Source organism: Castor canadensis, chromosome 10 (assembly GCF_047511655.1).
Source record: "Castor canadensis chromosome 10, mCasCan1.hap1v2, whole genome shotgun sequence".
NCBI lineage: Eukaryota > Metazoa > Chordata > Mammalia > Rodentia > Castoridae > Castor > Castor canadensis.
The window spans coordinates 84,032,860-84,041,204 of NC_133395.1; the positions used below are offsets into that span (position 1 = coordinate 84,032,860).

Consider the following 8,345-nt stretch of genomic DNA (forward strand, 5'->3'; position numbering starts at 1 on the left):
TTGAGTGGAGTCAACTGGGAGGAGTTGATCTGGGCTTAGATTGGTTGCTTAGATATTTTTCATGCATAGACATCAAATGCCTCCAGCTGTGGGCTGCTGATACCTGTGTTTAGAGTGGGGTCTGGCTTGTTTGAGGGTTTTTCCCACTGTGCCTGCTCCTCCCTCAACTTCAGCAACCTCCAGAAGCCTGTGCCACAGAGCGTGCTCTCTCAGGCTCCTGCTGTCCTGTCAACCTAGGGGTTGACACTGTGTCTTGGTCTTTGGTGTAGGATTGGGTCTGGGCAATGAGGACTCTGTTCTCTCCCCACCAAGGCTGAGTCTCAGACTCTGCACGTAGGCCTTAGAGGTGGACGGGGTTCCTCACTGTCCCTGGACCTGAGCTCCATGGCACTGCCTTGGAGCTGGGCCAAGTGGGGAGAGTGACTGCCCTTCCTGTGCAGGAAGCAACTTCTCCAATGTGTAGATGGAGGATCCTGGGTTTAAGAAAGTGTTCTATCCTTCCTCCAGGGCCAGGGAACATCCCCCCAAGATGTCATAAAATGATGCTTCTGTCCTGAGGTGAGGGAGCTTTCCATTCTTTCCCCAAGATGGTGGGCTTTGCTTTGACCCCTCCAGAAGCAAAAGGTCTGACTTACTCGGCCAGGGCTGCTACAGCAAAATGCCAGAGTGGCGGGCATAACCAAGAAAGATTTACTTCTCCCAATTCCAGAGGCCATGGAGTACAAGAAGAAGGTGCAGCAGCCTGGCAAGAGCTCTTTCCTGTCAAGCAGGTGACCACCTCCTCATTTATCCTTACATGGGGCAGGAGGCATGGGCTCTGTTCTCTTCAACCCCTTTAAAGGGCACTAATCCCATTCATAAGAGCTCCACCCCTGTCACCTAATCACCTCCACCTGCTGAGGCATCACCTCTTAGAACTATTCCACTGGAATTTAGACCTTAGCATATGGATTTTCAGCTCATAGCAGGATGCTTGCCTGGGCCCTGGTAGAGGATTTGTTTCTAAGAGCATTGGCTTGGAAGGAGAAAAGGGATGGGGCACACTCTGTGCCCACTGCTAAGGAGGACCCCTCCACACCTACAGACCTGCCCCATCTCCCTTATGAGAGCAGAGCCCAGCTCTGAGTGACAGCATTCAAGTGAGTGAGGACTCCCTTTATGCATGGGCTCCTGGCTATTCCAAATGGACCTGCTTGCTTACACTTGACCTTCAGGGATGTGGTCACATTCTATCTCACTTCATCTTCCCCACTTGTATGGCAGTTGTACTCTCTTTTGCTGCCAAAGATACAGTAGATCATGGATCCTCCTGGGCTTTCCTTGGAAGGGCTGGTTCCTCTTTGGAATTCAGTTGACTTGATGGTCTTGTGACCTCAACTCCAGCGATGTGATGATTTTGTAGATGATCTGGTCTCTTATCATTGGAATGGGTTGTCATTTTTTACATCCTAAGAGGAAACAGAACTGAACTCCCAGGAGGGTGTGTGTTCTGGCCAGTGTGCTAGCAATATCTTAGGGACAGATTTGCAATCCCTCATTTTCCCTCCCCTTACATCCCTAACACACTTCAGAAGCAACTGCCCAGGACCAGGTTCTGATGCTCTGCCAAGGTTCACACACCAATCAAACCCATGACCTGGATTTTATCAGTACCAGATCACAGCACCTTGTGATCCGCTGCCCTGATGTTAAAACCAGACTCTCCAACAGGACAGAGAATCCAAGCCTCCACCACAGCCATAACTTTCCACAGAAGGGCTGTATTTGGCAAGATCTCATAAATCCTCAGTGCAGAATCTTTGACAAGCAACCTGCAGGGCCTATACAGAGCAAAGAGTAATAGAAATGAATCTGGGTAGTAATTAATATTTAATATAACCTGATGGAGAAAATCAATCCAAATCATTTAAGCCTCCATGAGATTAGCTCTCTAAATTTACCATGATTAAGCATGGATTCACACTTAATAGACTTGTACTGCTGAGCTTTATCAACTCTGGAAAATATATAACACAGTCTACATGGAAAATAGAAGTTTGGTACCTTCCTAAGAGTTATTTCCTTTTATTTCAAACTTTAGAGGCCATTATAAAAAGATCTTTACCAAAAATCAGCCTTCTTATTGGCGTTTTGCTACCGTTGTAGTTAACTTGTCCTTGCATGGCCTGAGTTTCTGGTTATTGGTGTATCAGACCTGGGAAAAGCAAGTAAAGTATTCATTTGAGACATCACACTGTAACAACAAGGTAAACTCCTGCTTTCATTAAATTGCTTGAAGCTTGCATGTAAATTATATTGTTTCACAACTTGGAAGCAAGTTGTCTTAAGTTTAAATAATTGCATATGACTGGGTTTTTGTTTTCCTAATAAAGAAGTATAAGTACAGTTACTGTGTTGCAGGGGCCACATATTATAATTGTTTCTGAAGCACTTTTTGCCATTTAAATTATAAATACCAAAAGTCAAATATTTATGATCAAAGCCTGGATTCTTGTATCACAAATTCCAAAATGCAAGCAGGGAACACACCTTTGTAATGAGTCTTGTGTGGGCAGAAAGACCTGGGAAGAGCTGGGACAGGCATCTCATGTGGCTGGTTCTCACAGGGTGCAGTCAGGTGCAGGCAGGCTCTTGCAGGCAGCCTTTCCCAAGGTACCCTCCCCGGGGTGAGGCTATGACCTGCTTAGAGGTGATGGCGTATGTGGGAAGAGTCACAAATGGGCCACAGATGCACTCACATTGAATTTATGGCTCTGTGTTAGTGGAAGAGAACAAAAGTCTGGCTTTTTCCTAGGCCTAGCTTTGTAAATTTGCTTTTTGCTGGACATCAGAGCAAGAATGTGTTTCTGGACACCCACCAGTCCAAAACCCTCTGCAAAGAAGAGAGGAATGGTAATTTTTTAATGTCTAAAACAGAAAAAGCAGCCAATCATTGGTTAGATAAAAATACATTTAGAAGGAAAAACAAATTCTGGATGCCTAGGTATTTTTACCTAAACCTAACTCTACCCCAAAATGTAACTTTTGGACAAAGGCATTAGCTTTCTTTAAACATTGATAATGGATTGTCCAAACTTACAATCTCATCTCTTATGCTAACTTATCAGTTAGCTAACTGTATACTTATTATCTGATGAGTGCCAGTATTTAGAATGTAAATATTTTGAAAAAAAATGCCTTATATGGCTTCCCTCAGTTTTCATTCACTTACAACCAGTTAAAATTTTATTTGAACAGGAAATTTCTAGTTAACCAGAAATACAAAATATTATTTTTAGAGAAAATATTTCTTGCAATTGTTTCTATGTCAGAAAACCATTGACAAAGCTCATTCAGACATATTGCCTTGTTCAGATTTGTTAAAAAGTATTTCAAAATACTGTCACCTTTAGATTAGGGCCCCTTTTTTAAAAGGCACTGAGCATGGCTGAGCGACAACTGATCTGAAGTTGCCACGCCATTTCCGAAGGAGGCTGCTTGTATTCTCACTGTGGCCAGTTCACTTCATGTAGGCCTGTCCTCAGTCACATCTGTTTCTGGATTTGTTTGAAAAAAACAGAGGGTTATAAGAACCTGGAAGACTCTGCTGTTGTCACCAAACAGGAGATGAATTCCTTGGTGCCTGAATGAGCTTCCCAAGATGTCCCAAGCATCCGCTTCATGTGGAGTCACTTAGGCAATGCAGGCAGACTTCAGTGTTCTCAAAACTGTCTTTCCAGATGCCCCTTTCAAATAACAAAGAGAGGATTGTCATTTCCCGCCCAAGGAATGCCACATTTAGAGCAACGCTTATCACTCACAGCTCCAACTTCTGTGATGAAAGGCATTGATCTGTTCATTTCAAAAGACTGCTGAAGTGTTGTACACTTGTTACAAGAGATGTCCACCCACTGTGACTGTATCAGGGGACAGACAATAGCTACATAAATGAAGAGGAATTTAAATAAAGGAGAAATTAATTTCATTAGACCAAAAAAAAAAAAAAAACAGATAAAGGAAGCTGGCTGAAAAGATCAAGGATTTCAGATCTGGACTTCCTTTAAAACTTTCTACTTGGCTTTCTTTCTGGGCTCTTCTCTAATTCACTCAGCCAGAGGAACCTGCCCCTCCTGGCATTCCCATCTTCTGATGGAAGGCTCTCCTAGAAGGATATCTAGACACATGTCTCTTTCCCCACAGTCTGACCCACACTTTTGTAGGCATGATTCTCCTTCTGTCTTCCAAGGACTGATTCTTTACAGGAACCAATCAATAAATGTTGAGTTTAAGTCACATGGAATGCGATAGTGTATGTGACACATGGAGGAGACAATAAGGAATGAAGGTGGATGGGAGGCTGGAGGCAAAACCCTCTAAAGCTGAGAAAGCAGAGATAATATTTGATATTACATCATAGTCATATTTACACAGAAGCCACTTCTTCACATAAAATGAAATTTGTGGCCAGGCATGGAGATACACATCTGTAATCCCACCTACTCAGGAGGTAGAAGAGGATCACAAGTTTGAGACCAGCTTGGGCAAAGTATCTCAAAAACAAAATACAAACAAAAGGGCTACAGGTGTGGCTCAAGTGGTAGAGTGCTTGCCTGGTATGCAGGAGGCACTAGGTTCAATCCCCAGTAGCACAAAAATAAATACATAAATACTTAAATAAAATAAAGTTTGTGCGTGGGGAAGGGAGAAGGAATATTCATGTTGTAAACCCCAAATGCACGTGTAGCTCTGTTTACATCCCCCTTCCCCAACCTGGGTTTCTACCTGAACAATATCAAAGAACAACCATGCTGGAGCTGGGTTGAACCAGAAATAGTTTGGGGTAAACTGCTTATTCTGTTTGAACCCCTGTAAATTTAACTCCAACTTTTCATCACTACAGAAGAAAAAGGAAAAGCCAGCTCCCTTGTAAATGGCAAGAGGAGTGGGTGCAAGCCTTTGTACCATTCTCAGCAAGTTCAGCTCAGAAAGCCACTGCCAACACACAGGTAGAATGCCATTCTCTTGGATTGTTCCAGAAGTGTTGCTCAGTCATGAAAATCAAATGGTTCCCTGGCAATAAACAAAGAAATACATAATAATGTTGCTTTGACATATTTAAATGGAGGCAGTCTAGAAATACCCTTTAAAAAAATGAGTCTGCAGGGTTTGTATGTTATCCAGGTGTACCAGATAGACTTGTCTCTCTTAATCATGGAAAATAATGTTCTCCTTCCTATTAACATCATCCAAAATAATCCAAATAATCTTCTCATGCTGTTATGACACTTTCAGGAAGAAAACACCTGTCGGACCACCTGACACAATTGAACACTTGTTAACAAGGTGATAACAAACCATTGGATGCTATTTAGCAATGGTAGCTACTCCTTCTCCATAATGCCAGTGATTTCCATCTCCCCAGCCTTGCTCACCATTCATAAATGCTAGACTTTCCTTCAATGAGAGGTGGGACCATAATTCTTTGCCAGCAGGTGGTGCAAAAACCATATTGTAGAGTAACAGTTCACAGAAGAAAAGCAATCAGCCATCTCAGATTGGGTACCTATGGTGCCTGAGGACACTGCTTTGGGAGCAAGTGATGGTTGAACACCTTACTTATTGATTTACGCCAATTTCAGAATGGATCATGCTCCCGTCCTACTTACCTGGCCAGTTCTATGCATTTGGTTGATTTAGCATTAACCCACTTCAGCTGTTTGGATAACCCCAAATTTCTTACTTGTTAATCCTTGTCTCGCTCCCTCTGTTTTCCCTAAGACCTGATGCTGACTCTAGACCTGCCTTATCTCATTGGCCATTCCCAAGAGGTGACAGGTCACTTCAGTGCCCCAGCTCCTCTGCCTTCCTCCCACTCTGCCTGGGAGGCTGGGGACCAAATATGTTACTGCTGCTATTTATTTAGAGACAGAAATATTGAACTCTGAGCTGCATTGTGGAGAATGAAATTAGCTCAACACACAAAGCCCTTTGCAAATAAAATTGATCATAGATTTGTGACCAGCCTAAGACTCGTTTGGTTGTTTCCTGCAAAATCACGCTTCCTAAGTCTTCTGTGCCTTGGCGTATTTCCTTACTTATGGGTGTACACTATTTTTACCAACTCACAAGACAGGGTGTGGGGAAGTCAGCGAGTTGTAAGCACCAGAGAAAAAATAAACACTAGACTCCGATTTGATTCTTATTCTCTGTGCTAGCTGCTTCAATGAAGTAGCTACTATGGGGAAGACCCATGATTCAGATCCAAGTCTTCTGTTTATCAACGCTTCCTTCTCCATGTGCTGACTCACAAATGCTAATTCAACCCTAGGTTACAGGCCTGGCACTCAGAGCCCAGAGCCCACAGGCTGAAGGTGACCCTCCATACTGAGGTCCCTGGAGCTGCTGAGACAGGGTCACAGACTGGGGGAGAGACCCCCACCCCTGCTACACACACGCACACACACACACACACACACACACACACACACACACAGAGGATTCTTTTTACAGTATTCACCAATGTTAAAAATGAAAAAAGAACCCTTGGCAGGCAGGGCACTCTGGTCCTTGTCACAAACAGCTGACTGCCAGGGAATCCGGAGTAGGTTTCCTTAGGATCCAGTTCTGACTAACTCAGATTTTCCCTCATTTCCTACCCGTGGGGGTGGTTAAAGATGTCCTTGGGAGTCCTGGATGGGCCACAAGTGATCTCACTGCCACCTTTTCAACTTCAGAGCCCTCACTTGACCCCACCCCCAGCTCACTTTTTTCTCATCTGCCCTGCATTCCAGCACCCCAGGAGCAATTTCTGGCAAACTCGCTCAACCTGCCCTCCTGCCCTTTGTCTGCTCTCACCACCCTCCCTCCTCCCTCCCCTTGCCCCCCCCCCCAGGTCCTTGGATTCACCTCTACTCAGTTATGCTTGGACTGTTCTCTGTGTTTCTACCACTTGCCTTTCACAAAGGATTTAAGCAGCTCTGATTCTTCCCTGAAGTTCCTTCCTCCAGCCTAATTCTGTGCAAGCACAGAGTTTACAGTGGGTCCTTTGTGTCTGAGAAGGAGTGGTTCCAGGACCCCCTCTGGAAACCCAAATCCATGGGTAAGCAAGTGCTTTGCGTAAAACGGTGGTGTTAGCACAGTGTGCACACATCCTCCTAGATGACCTGTGACACCCAAGGCAACGTAAGTGGTGTGTGAACAGCTGTTGCACTTTATTGTTTAGGAAATGAGGACAAGAAGAAAGACCATGGAGTTCAGCAGAGACACAATTTTATTAAGCATTTTCCTCCTCACTGGTAGACTCTGAACATGCACAGTCTGGACTATGGCGGGCCAACTGTGTGTGCTCTGTAATGCAGAAATTCACACATCAGCCATGCACCAGGATTAAAGAGCAAGTTCTAATGTGAACATTACTCCCAGAACCATTTCCTCAGGAAACACCTTGACCCTAACACGTTCTACCTTCACAGTTCATGTAGATGTTTAGCTGAGCGCCAGTGACTCACATCTGTCATCCTAGCTTCTTGGGAGGGAAAGATCGGGAGGATTGTGGTTCGAGGCTAGCCTAGGCAAATAGTTCTTGAGACCACAGCTCCCAAATAACTAGAGTAAAATGGACTGTGGCTGTGGCTCAAGGGGTAGAGGGCCTGTGTTTTGTCAGCATGAAGCCCTGAGTTCAAACCCCAGTCCCACCAAAAAAAGAAAAAAGACTGTGAATGGTGATGTGACCTGTAATTTATCACTTTTACTTCAGAGTCTACTTATGCCTAGTTTTTCTACTAAACTTTTGCATTCAATTTATCAAATGAATAATCCAGTTTATATTAGAACCCAGATTCTAATTTTCTTCTCCTTTGTCAGTACCAGGGTTTGAACTCAGGGCCTCACACTTGCTCTACCTCTTAAGCCATGCTTGCAGTCCTTTTTGCTTTAGTTATTTTCAGATAGGGTTTTTTGCCATTTCTGGACAGCAATCCTTCTACCCTACAATTTATGATGTAGCTAGGATTACAGCCGTACACCCAGCTTGTTTGTTGACATGAGAGATCTCACTAACTTTTTACTCCAGCAGGCCTTGAAACACGATCCTCCCTATTTCTGCTTCCTGAGTTGCTGGGATTATAGGCGTGAGCCACCACACCTGGCTCATTTCTCAAATTGCCTATACTATTCAGTAAGTATTTATTAAGTATAGATTAAATACAAACCACTGAGATGAGCTCCAAGTAAGAAAATAAAATGAGGAAACACCCTAGCCCTCAAGAAGTTGACAATCTAGAAAAGGGAAAAGATCGAGAGTCTTTCCATTTAAGAGCAGAATAAGGCAGGGCCAAGTCAGAGACATGACAGAGGAGTAGAAACAC

General features: G+C 43.9%; 1 long non-coding RNA gene across 1 annotated transcript; it reads right to left on the minus strand.

Moving 5' to 3' along the window:
* Positions 1-1,920: 1,920 nt before the first annotated feature.
* On the minus strand, positions 1,921-6,770 carry LOC141411331 (uncharacterized). Its single transcript, XR_012436100.1, has 4 exons — positions 6,636-6,770; positions 4,942-5,049; positions 2,530-3,725; positions 1,921-2,194 (listed from the first exon to the last, which is right to left on the minus strand). It is a non-coding gene; the product is annotated as an uncharacterized lncRNA (long non-coding RNA).
* Positions 6,771-8,345: the final 1,575 nt, after the last annotated feature.